At 35.8% G+C, this 12,673-nt stretch overlaps 1 protein-coding gene across 14 annotated transcripts in view; it reads right to left on the bottom strand.

Moving 5' to 3' along the window:
* Nucleotides 1–12,673, bottom strand: part of RBFOX1 (RNA binding fox-1 homolog 1) — a 1,334,594-nt gene that overhangs the window by 829,250 nt on the left and 492,671 nt on the right. The window lies entirely within an intron of this gene.

The following is a 12,673-nucleotide window of genomic DNA, read 5'->3' as shown; positions in this document are numbered from 1 at the left end:
GTCCTGTATCAACCTCTATTTATTAATTACTAATTTACTTTATACTATCTGTGAAAACAATTCTTAGTATGATCTGGTCAGTAAAAATCCACTTACTATTAGTGGCACGCCTCATGTAACTTTCATCAAGATCATTAGCATTTCTATTTTAACAAGACCAGGATACTCTAACCACAATGAAAGTCCCTGTGTCAGCACAACACATTAGTAATTTAAGACAGTCCTGCCCTGACTCTAGAGGTGAAGCATCACTCTGATTCCTCTTTTACAGGTGGAGAATTCTGACACAGTAATCAAGTGATCTGCCTGAGGAAACCAGGAATGCTGTTAGAGAGATTAGATGGAAATCTATAATCCTTGACAGCTAGGTAAGTACTCATACGACATGATTGCGGAGAATACTGGATCTCTTCACCTTCCTGTAAGAAAACTGAATATAACCTAAATAGATTTATACCATATCTCCTGAAACAAAGCGCATATGAATTTGTATTTTGCTAGGTTGCATCTATTATTGACTACTTTTGTTACACTTCTAAAGCTGAACTGTAAAAGCTGAATGCAATGTGAAAGTATTTTACCAAATACTGTGTAGTTAAAATATTTATTTTTATCCTTTGAGACTACTCAGTAACACCCATCAGTATCAAACCCTCACTTAGTATGTACCATCACACAAACATGGAAATTCCAGCAGACTTGATGTGGAGTATTTATAGCAAACTTCGTGAGAAAACTACTGGCTGGATTAATCCTTGCCTTGACATTTCGGAATATGGGATTAGAACTATCTGTAATTATTTTCTTATGAGACATAACACTGGTCACTTGGCAGTAGAAAAAGGATGTGCATTCACTGATAAGCAACAGAATTTCATTCTTGTTACTTTCACCCATTTTTTCTTTTACTGTAGGTCATCTCCAAGTTCATTCCAGCCAAGTGCAGTGATGGAAATACATCCTCTAGCTAACCGATTAAAAAGACCTTCCCAGAAACTATAAAAATACAACCACTGCATGCACAGTGTGTCAAATTTCTGAATACACACGTCTCTTGTAGGTATATCAAAACATGCATTTTGTGCATAAACACACACACATGCACTCACACACATATCTATGTATGGCAAAGAAAATATATTGCTTATCACTTGGGTATATAGTGCATTTTCTTTTATCAGTATAATATAAATGTTCATGATAAAATCTGTGTAAAGGAGCACAAAAAATAATGGCCTGAATGTGACTTCACATGCACTTTTCATCATGATGTTTTCTGAGTATATCCATATATCTGAGTTCACTTTCTGCTTCATGGTGTCAAAAGTAACATGGCACAGGTTCAAAGATCTACAGATCTTAAAAGTAATAGACCTAGTGCAAAACTTTCCTTAAAAACATAATAATGGGGAAGCCCAATGCAAACTACCTTCTCAAAGTGCTCTCAACATCCAATACTCTTAAGCACTGGGTGTATATAACAAATAAAAACTTCATTAGAGGACATGACATTGTAGCACAGTTTGAAGGAAAGATTATATATGGGTGTATGGACATGTAAGCTTATACATACACTCACATCACCATGTTTTTGCTAACAGTTTTTCAGGTCAGTTCCCAATTCACTGAGTTTCATATGCAACTTAAAGGTGTAATTTTTTTCACTTCCCATGTAGTTGATATTGCCCTTCATAATTCCAGTCTATAGGGTAGGTTGGTAGGTCTGTCTGGAGCTTCTGGGAGGAATGCTCCCTTGTCCAGCCATACGGTTTTATTGCCAAAATTCAATGTGTTCAGGTTTGTTCCCCGAGTCCATTCCACAGTGGAGAACTGGGTTACAAGCTGTACTTCCTTTTGATTTCTGTAATATGTAGTAGTACATATTTAACTACTACTCTGAAAAATCCCCCTGAAATAAACCATACATATATTTAAAATAAGATGAGGCCAAGCCTTCAAAAATAGAACTTAAAAGCTGTTTTGTTATTCTATGCAAAGAATCATCTTGGATGAAAGACTAATCCCTAGACCTCTTCAGATTCAGATATGGTTAGGAAATTAATTTTACACATTTTCAATTATGACATTGCAAGAGAACTATAACACCACGTGCATTATACTTTCCTGAAGTATCTTTTTCTGCCACTCAAATGAGATGCAGTGTTGCCAGACTCAAGTCACACTTTAGGAATATGCTGGCTACCTAGAATGTGCAGTTCTGTCATCTCCTCCGTGCACCTTCAAGATCCAGAAGTCTATCTGGAAAAAACATGACTAATGAACCACATAGCAGAGTTTCAGAAAAAACACACTATAAATAAGAGCTATAACAACCAGAGCTATTTGTATTGGAATATATAGCTGTGTCCACTTGCAAGAAAGTAAAGCCAGATGGGAATGTTTAATTTACTTTGACTTAGCTTTGGCGTTCTCTGCAAAATTCCTGTACAAATCACCTCAATACTCACAGAATGTTTTGCAGAGGAAAGGACATGTTGGCATACAGCACATTAATCTTCATATGCCTGTTCCAATTGTGCAGTGCCAATATACACAATAAGACCATAATGATAGAGGTTATAACTTTCCAGCTCATAATTTATTTCTGGCAACAGAATAAGTCAAAACCACTGATGAAAAAAGCTTATGTCCTTATGAATTACATTGTAAAGATTTTTCTTCCTCCCCGTAGCATTTTACTACATAGACCAAAAGATCTTGGGAAACAAAAAAAAAGTATATTCTGCCATTCAAAAAGCCCAGAGCCTAGACTGCAGGCATGGGGACATATGAATCAGAATGGAAAAATAAATCAAGAATATTATGATAGCTACCCTAAGATGACACCCACAACATTTTAATTTAAAAGTTTAATTCTCAAGTTTTGTATCAACTTTCAAAGTGTTACCCAACTTGCTGATGGCAAGAAAGTGTCTGCTGTGACTAAGCTGTGTAAAGGCATTTTTTTAAATGTCTGTGCACATGAATACATTCCATTATACAAACAAATCAAATTAATTCAAAAGGCATAGTAACATTAAGCAAGAAATCTGCCAGCCTACTGTGAGATCACGCTGTTAACATGTAATACTAAGAGCAAGTTCACCCTAACTATTACTCTTTAAGAAAACATTTGAAATGTAAACTTTTTAGATAGCCTCATGTAGACCCTGAGGTAGAAGAAAGCTGAGTTATAAATCAGAACATACTTCATTTCCTCTAAAAGATTCAGTTATTTTAAATATATAGTATTTTAAGAACTTAATTTTGATGTTGAACATTTTTTATATCTTTTCTAAATGCAATTTCAGAACATACTGTTTAATAAAAGTTATAATTAGTCTTTGCTGATGTCAGCTGAAGAACACATTCCTATGTGAGGCTGATTTCCAGACAGAACACTTCGATATAAATCATAATTTAATTCATCTTTTTTCCTCTAAACTTTATCCCATATCACTGGCTTATAAACTAAATAGTCCTCATAACAAGATAGTATGTGCATTGTCAATACTTTATGCTCAGAAGATCAGCCATGTGTAAAATAGGTGTATGTTCATGTAATTGGCTACAGTATTTTGCTACATGGTTAAATGCATGATTTCCTCTAATAGAATGCCAGTGTGGTCTACATCACATTTTCTACTTCATAAAGATCAAATGAGCTGTGACCACAGTCTCCCTAACTTAATGGAAAGTTCACTCAGTGACTTCCAAGTTTAAATTGTGCCTTTCTACTATGATTCAATAGATTTAAAACACATTAATGGATCTCTTCACCAAAAGGTTTAATCCCAAGTGACTAAAAAGGTAGATCTGACTCAGATTTATCACTCTTGTAGCATGCTGAACTAAAGGTCTTCAATCTTTATAATATAACAATGAAGTTGAACTAATGGCAAGACACCTACTTGACAGAAATCATACATCTGCCTATGCATTCACGTACCTTCGAAGGCACGTACTAGCAGCTCTCAATTTTTGCTTTGTGAAATCTTGGAAGCAATCATTACAAAGCTGTGAAGTTTTCCTAAACAGTCTTTTACTGCTCAAAAGTTATTCCAAACAAGTACACAAATGTCTGAATGATAAAGTAAATCCACTTCTATATATGTGTACATAAAGATACACGCAAAACACCGGCATACAACTCTAGCTGACAGTTTCTACATCTTTGCAGCTGCAAAATTATGTGTTCTTATGTTAAGCAAATGTAAAAATTCAAAAGGACACCTAAATAAAGGAGATGGAATTGACAGCCTAGTTTTTATTTATTTGTTTACTTATTTTATTATTTTTTTTATGACTATCTCAAGTCTACAGGAAAATGAGATGAAATAAAACAAAGGACCTATGTACCTACAGTTTCTCACCATGGTTACCAAGTCTTGAAATATTCTATATGGAGATGTAAGTCTTAACAGAGTTTTTAATAATGTCATAAAACTTAAAACTTGATCACAGGCTAGGAATAACAAAGCATATACCTAGAAGCTATGTCTGAGTTATGAAAATAAGGAAAAAGGGTATGTGGTGAGACTGACAGGTCAACAGACAGATTCCCAAGGAACCTCAAAAATGTTTAAACAGGAACTAATGAACACATTCAAATGAAGTTTGCTAAGTGGTTAAATTAAGAATCGGAGGTTAAATTTGAGAACTTCAAAGAATCAAGCTGAAGGTTCTATATGCACCGAAGTTCCTTTGCAATCAGCAGGTACCTGGAAACTTTTGATGGTCATCTCCAGACTGAGACTTAGGCCACTTTGTCACAATTGTTGGGACAAAGCAGGAATGTGAGAGATTTAAAACCGTAACAACCCAGGATGAATATCACCTGAGGTCAGAACTAGTAGGTTTGTGTTCTGAATAGGGAGAAGAACACTAGTAGTTTTCTTTATGGAGCAAGCATAAACTTAAAATTTAAGGCATTAGTTGGTTCCAAGAGAGGCATGCAATGTTTAAAAAAGGAATATGGCACTTGTAGATCCTCTTATGAAAGAGCATGATTTCATGAGAAATCGACGTATTTCAAAGTGCGGAACCTAAAATGGGAACTGAAAGCACTAGCCTAAATGCAAAATCTGAACTGGAGAAAAATCAATGTTTCCAATTTGTAAAGAAAGTGCAAATCAAATACTGTTAATATGATATATAAGCACAACATAAACTATTTATGCTGCACACATTAAGGACAAATTGCTTGAATAAAAGCTATTATTCTGAAAAATGCTGCTAACAACATGCTGACATGTTAGAAAAGTGAAAATAATAACACTGACATTATTAGTACTATATGCTGTTTCCTAGTGATTTCCTAGGATCACCTATTTTCACTTCAAGCAGCTGTTTAAATCCCATTTTTGCCTCACCAAATCTAGTTTTGTTTTACATTCATTACGTAACTCAGGCATTTACCCTACTACTTATACTATCACCATAATGCCCACTTAGTCGCAAACAAGCAGAGACGATGCTTTTCTATTCTGAATTTAAAGAGGTTTTGATGGTTGCAGCAGGTGACTGCCAGTTAGGGGAATGAAAACACTGATGGTCGCTAAATTCTCTCCTTGCAAAGAGAGGAAGGCAACCCTCTGAAAAAAAGTAAGGAATGCCTGACTGCAAAACAGACGAGGGATGTGTTAGCACACAAAACAGAGTTCAAATCCAGCACCAACACTGTAAAGATGAGAGAACAGAGAACTTGTGAGGAACTGATTCTACTGGTAGCAGTACCCAACCTGTTACCAACACTGCTTCTCCCCCTGGGCTTTCACACACTCGAGATCATCACCTGTATTAATAGACTGATAAATTCCAGCCACTGTCCTCTTTCTGCCTCTTTTCAAAATTGGTCTGCATAAAAAAAATCCTAAGCATTATTTTGGTAATAAAATTACATATTAATGTAAAAAGAGGTTTCATATTCAATCGCTTGCTAATCAATCCAAATAGACACACCTCATGCCTCCATCCAACTGCTGCAAGACAATTTAATTTAATAGCTTTGGAGAGCACACATAGAATGAACTGAGGGCACTGCGTGACTATCTACATGATGGAAATTATCACTGAAAATGTATCTTTCTCACAATCTCAAAATAGTAAATAGATGGGCATGGATTTGCTGAAAGATATTTTTGTTTTCCCTCGGGACTGTTTTCTCCCCAAAGGTTCAGAAGAGTTAGAATGGCATTGAAAACAGAATGAAGAGGCTTGAGCAGCTGCTGTCCGTATTATTTTTTGGCTAGACGATGAATGGGAACTACATTTGTTTCTGACTGTTCCTAAAGAAAATGTCCCTCAACTTTTTCCTTCTGAGATTGGCCACTTCAGGGCTACAATCCTAATATGACACTACTTATAAAAACTGCTTTCAGGTTATTAATTCTACTTACCAAAATTGCCTCAACTACTCAATTTATGCCTTATTTAGTGCAATTATTAAAAATGCATTGCAAATTGAAAAGTAAATAAGCCAGCTGCCGCTGAAACACAGTCGGTTTAGAGTTTTATACTGAATGTGAAGGAAGTAATGAGGGCAAACACTTTAATGATAAAACTGACTCACACAGTACTTCCATCACTGTAATTTTTTATTGCTTTTCCTACAAATTTCAAGTAGTGAATATAGGCTCAACAGCTCAGCCTCCCTACTAAAATAAATACACAGATTTGTACGTGTATTTGTAAACCCTACCAGGGCAAACAGAACCGCAGAATTAATTGAGGCCAGAAGGATATACCTCCAGAGGTCAGCTAGCCTTTCCGCTTGCACAAACAGGAGCTACCTTCAAAAGAGATGAGCTTTTTTGTGCTCTTGTCTGGTCATGCTTTCAGTATCTTCAAATGCAGAAAGCCCACACTGTCTCTGAGAAACCTGTTCCAGTAGCAAACCACTATCATTATGAAGGTGTTCTCCCTCCTCCCTCCCCATTTCCAAGGAGCATTTCCCTTGGTGCCACTTGCAACCATTGTTTCTTGTTTGTTTGCTCTGCACATCTGGGAAGGTGCTGGCCTCTATTGCCCTCTCTCTAATGCCTTTAGGCAGTGGCTGACAGCAATGCTCACCAGTTATCCACTTGTACATTATACACTCCAGCCTCCACTCCATACCTTTCTTGTTCTGGAGGGCCCAAACTGGACATAATGCTCCAGACATGGCTTCCAGAGTGTCCAAAAAGGGCAATCATATTAATTATGCCTCCCTTAAGTCCTAAAAAAGAATCATGATTTAAGCTTTAATGTCTGCAAAGTGGGAAAATATAGAGATAAGCTTTTAACGCTACACAGGAACATCAGGATCTCTGCTAAGAAAGAACATGAGCAGTAATACTAACACCACCACCTACATGCTCCTGTCTCAAGAGCAAGTGTGAAAATTAAGGGAAACTGTCATTCTTAATTGTTAAATATGTTAATTAGACAAGAATTTGGATGACAACTGCTCATAAAATTCACAGCTGGGAAAACTGAGTCTTTTCAGTAAACACAACAGTCTCATCATCAATTCTCCCTGCCGTTTATGGCATATACCAAACCCCTGACACTGGTGGCATTTCTGCCCAGAACAGGAACGGGGAGCAGGGGGAAGCAAGATTTACCAGTGTATGGTGTTTGCCTCAAATCAACTCCAATAATTTTATATTTCCCATAATCACTGAAAGTTATTATTAAGCTTTTTCTTTTTTATTATCAGTAGAAATTATTTGGAATACAGAATATACAGGCACTGTTCCTGGATTTCAGCTTCAGCCATGTTCCCACTGTTCCGGAGATTTGCTGAAAAGCAGCATTGAAAGATCCTTCTTATTGATTCTATTATCAGGCACTTTCCTTACCTTTAGCCTTATGGATAAGAACATGTTTAATGGTCCCATCTTAATCACCAAAACTGGCTAGGGAGGGTGAGTGGCTAAAGGACAAAGCAGCAACTGTGAAGGACATTTCTAATCTTATCAGAGGTTCCTTTGGAAAAAGAAATACAACTTCTATCTCCACCCCAGTCATTAGTCAGATATAAACAGCTATTTGACTTGACATGGTTATAAGCTGTATTATCACAGCCTATGCTCTCGCTTTATGCAGTTTATCGGAAGATGGATGATGGCCCACTACCAATTCCAGTTAATGGGGTTAGACATATTTCCAAACAATATGTGCATGGGGAAGGTATCTACATGTGAACAGGGAGTGATTCACTGCACTAGCCTTGTGTATGAGAAATGAATGTTAAAAGAGGAACTTTTTTAACACGGAAAATAAATCCAGTTCTCCTTAGCAAACTTATCCTCTTCTAAGGACCCACAGCTGTAGAGCTTTTTTCCTTCTTGATTTTTTGCACAGTCTTTTCAAATAAATGCAACATAGACCATTGTTTCCAATTATATAATACATTAGTTATTTTTCACTCAGCCTCATTTTGAGGGTAAAGTTTTTCTTGTTCTAGTGCTTTCGGTTTTCAGTTTTTACAGAATGTTATAAAATGCTTACTAACAACTTCACTTACAGCAACTTTACAGATGCTTTTAAAGTTATTATTCACAATTAGTATAACTGAGAATTATTTAGTAATAACTGCAATATTTAATGCAAACTTAAGAATTTTCCTTTTCCATTTTATGGCTAAAACTCATATATTTGAATTTTAAGTATTTAAACCAAATCTTACAGTGAGGAAGATTCAGCTTCTCATTAAATGTAGTTTTCTGTATTAATCTCTATTTTATGTTTATTTAAGCTATTAAATTTTTGCACTGAAAGATCAACAACTCACATATAATAATTTTTCCAAATTGTAATTTACATACTTCCAAGTCTCAACCACGTACAACTGCTCAAACTTTTAGTTCTACAGCATTAATAAAAGGGCAAGTGTCTAGAAAGTCACATGATTTACAGTTGTTGAATCCTCATGAGTTTCAATGAGGTATCCAAGTATCTTAGTTACATAAAATGTACTGGTTACTTGCAAAGGATCAATAAATGGAATTTTAGAAGAAAACACATACACTAACAAAATACAGAGTCAATGCGCAGAAAGTATGTTTCAGTTATATTCTCCATGCTCCTTTCAGTGCTTGCTTGTGAAGTACTACTATTAAGAAAAATAAAATCAAAACCCCCAGAATATTTTCCCTCCATCCTTTCCTCTTACAGGAAAACTACAGATTCTAATCTTTTTCCAAACTTGCTTAAGCTAGATCCATCTCATTCCCGCTATTTTGCCTACTGTAACACTCAGCACCCAACGCAGAACCCAACAGCAGCCCCCCTGCAGCATGCCCACAGTTTTGTATAGCAGAGCTTCAGAAGAGGAGCTTTCCATGCAAGAACTGATGATCTGTAAATTCAATTAGCCCAATAGAAATATGAGGCAACTGCAGACTTCCATCCTCTGCAGGCCTTTGAGGATTTGTGAAGAATCATTACAAGGGAACCACGTGATTCAATGTCTCTTCAGTGTTTTCTGCCACTTTCCAACAGGCTATACAAAAGCCTTGTCTTGACCGTTCCACTCTCCCATTGCAAGCAATTAAACCTGAGATTTCAGATAATGACAAAATGAGAGGGAGTCAGGTGACTAATATTCTTGCACCTCATAGAAAATTCCAGCATTAAGTCATCAGCTTATGATGTAATCCAAGTATGCAACATGGCACTGCTAACTGACTTTTCTGTTGCTAAAAAGCAAAATCAAAAAATCAATTGAAACAAATATTGTACCTTATCCCGACAAAGCTAAAAGCCCAGCTTGGAAAAGCGAGACCAATAAGAGAAATGAAAAAAATGGAAATCTTATGCTGAATGCAAGCAGGAATCACAACTGACCTAAATGAGATGAAAAGGAGTCATATTCATGCTTTTATACCAATATTTCCAGTTTTCAGGACCTATCAAATCTAAGTCGTGGTCAGTTTTCCTAATTTGTTTTCCTGTCATGGCATTTTGGTATTATTTTTGTTCCTTTCAGACACATTTCCAGTGACCTCACTGCATGACATGTACTTTGCATTGCAACAAGGCTGCGATCTAAATGTAAATGGCTCATGGGACTTCTGACTCTGGGGGATACCCAGCCTGGCCTCCAGCGGCTCCCTCGGTGGCACAAGTCTCCCATAATCCCAAGGTCACATCTACCAGACCCCAGCAGATGCATCAGACTGCAGCCATGAAAGGTGTGTGTAATCACCAAGATATGTGCCGTGCCTTGTTTATCAGTAAACCACAATGACAGAACCATACATTTCCAGATTTGGGGCTGTCATTACGTATGATATGAGTGCTTACTAAAATCTGTCCAACAGTCAAGGGAGTGGCGAACTTCTCATAGGACATTAAAGATGATGCAAAGTAAAAAGCATCCTAAACACAAAGCCATGCGACCAATTATTTTCCAGCTATCATTTCTCTTTCTCTATTTAGATTTATTTAAACATTTGAATAGATTTTAATTATTTCTAATATTAACTCTGCTGGGTTTTTTAGCTATTAAACAGCAAGCCACTATCAGCAAGTTTGTTTGCTTCTTTTAAATGAACAAAGCATACCATGCTTTTCTTCTGTCAAGTCATTAAGTATTTTGCATAGAAATTTGAATAATGTCCTATTAAAATAAAGAAAACCAAGACACTGGTATTTTACCAGTACCTTTACCATACTGCTTACATAAATACACTTAGTTTACTAAGAAACGTTGAAGATGCAGGCTGGCAAGGTACATAATTTGTACCTTGGCACATAATTACTATTATGTTCCTTACAAAGCTCATCATTACCTCCTGGGTTTTGCATGATAGGACAACTATGGCATCATAATTAGCTTTCTATTAAAGCATTTCCCTTCCATCGAAATTCCACAATGTCAAAAATATCTATTTGAACACCCATTAAAAAGCATGAATATATAATAAAAAGAAGCTAGCATAATTTAAATAAATGTATTAGAATATATTTACAATGTGTGGCAAAGCTGCTGCTTAAAGAACCTGAAAATTAAACCCCCACTCAACTTTAAGAACTTTAATTAAAATATGGATTTCTAATTATTTATAAAAATATAATACTCAAGAAGTGAAAAACACCATCTAAAACATTCCATGCAATTTCCCTTCTGAAACTTCTTCATGTTTTTGCTAAAGATTCAATGACTATTTTTTACTGGGTTTATTCCATGAATTTATAACAAAACACAAATTGAAAATCTAGTTGCACATAGTAAGCAAGATTATGAGCTCTCTTTTGAAACCCTGGGTCAGGAACAACTTCACTTACTCTATGCTGGAAAGACACACACCACATGTTGTAAAATAAAAATTATGGAAAAGATAATAGGAGCCCATTACAGTTGGGCTCTTGGTCATAACACTATTGACTTTTTCTTTTCCTTTTCTTTTTTTTTTTTTTTTTTTTTTTTTGGGGGGGGGGGGGAGAGAGGGGTGCTGGGGTGCTGCAGGGGGGTTGGGAATCAAAAACATCCCAGCAAAAATCCCAACAAAATACAAAATGTAGGTGAAGTAAAAAAGGGGGTTTTACTTTGATAAAAATTTTAATACTTATGCAATGTATAAACATTTGGGTTTATTTTAAAAATATTGAATAAGGAAACTCAAAATGAGGCTATTGTTTTATTTTGATCTATTATACATATGTATTTTATATATATATTATAATGCATCTATTTTTATGGTCACAGTGTATTTCAAAAATGTTAAGTCATGAAATCAAAATTAAAAAAAAATATCAAAAAAATACTCCCTAACACAGATGAAACTGTTGTCCAACACAGATCGTAGAACACATAGTTGTGCTAAAAAGTGAAGCCACAACTGTCTAATAAACCTTTAATTACCACCCATATGAATCCATACACGTTATGAACATTATAAATTTTAGTACTTTCCACAGAATGCTTTATCACTGTCTAATACTGGGACTAGAACTACACAATGATTTTCCTTTGATACACACAAACTTTCTTTCCCAGTTTTTCATATTTCACATCCACAAAAAAACATATTTTTGACATTTCCCTTTTTTGGGGCCAGAGATTATGTAAGAGAGTTAATGGAATTTAAATAATGCTTAGTAAATTTAAGTCAGTTACAAAACTTCCCAGTGGCACTAAAAGTACTGAAGAGATGCTTTTGCCAACAACTATACACGGCAATTTTTCCATCTCATTGTCATACAAATTATAAAGCAGGCTGCCAAGAAAGGGCTCAGAACAGATACTTTGAATTACTTTTGGTAACTTTTTATACATCTCTGAATAACTAGACCACTGCTGAAATAACTGTGATTCAGTGAATATGCGATAATGGCTATTTCCCATAGCGTGGCAACAAATCCACAAGAGTAATTTAAGCAGCAGTGGAAGAGCATGCCTTTTAAACTTCTAAATAAAGATATTTCGAAGCTCATGTAATTGCCTGGAATCCCTGGAGTCACTTCAGAAAACAAATTCTGTCAAAGGGTTTCCTCTCAGGGAAGGGTCACCTTAAAGACTAACGGGGGAAGACAGCAACTCCATTAGATCAAGTGACCAAATCCACGATCAGCTTGACATTTAGATTCAAGAGAAGAAAGGTGTCAGAAAATTAACCAGCCTTTAACTGGGCAAAGACTAAGACCTAGAAGTGGAAAGAGGTGTAATAGAATTGGGTATCGTAAC

This window comes from Falco punctatus (assembly GCF_963210335.1).
Source record: "Falco punctatus genome assembly, chromosome: 4".
In the NCBI taxonomy this organism is placed as follows: domain Eukaryota; kingdom Metazoa; phylum Chordata; class Aves; order Falconiformes; family Falconidae; genus Falco; species Falco punctatus.
This window is presented reverse-complemented; position numbering and strand designations above follow the sequence as displayed.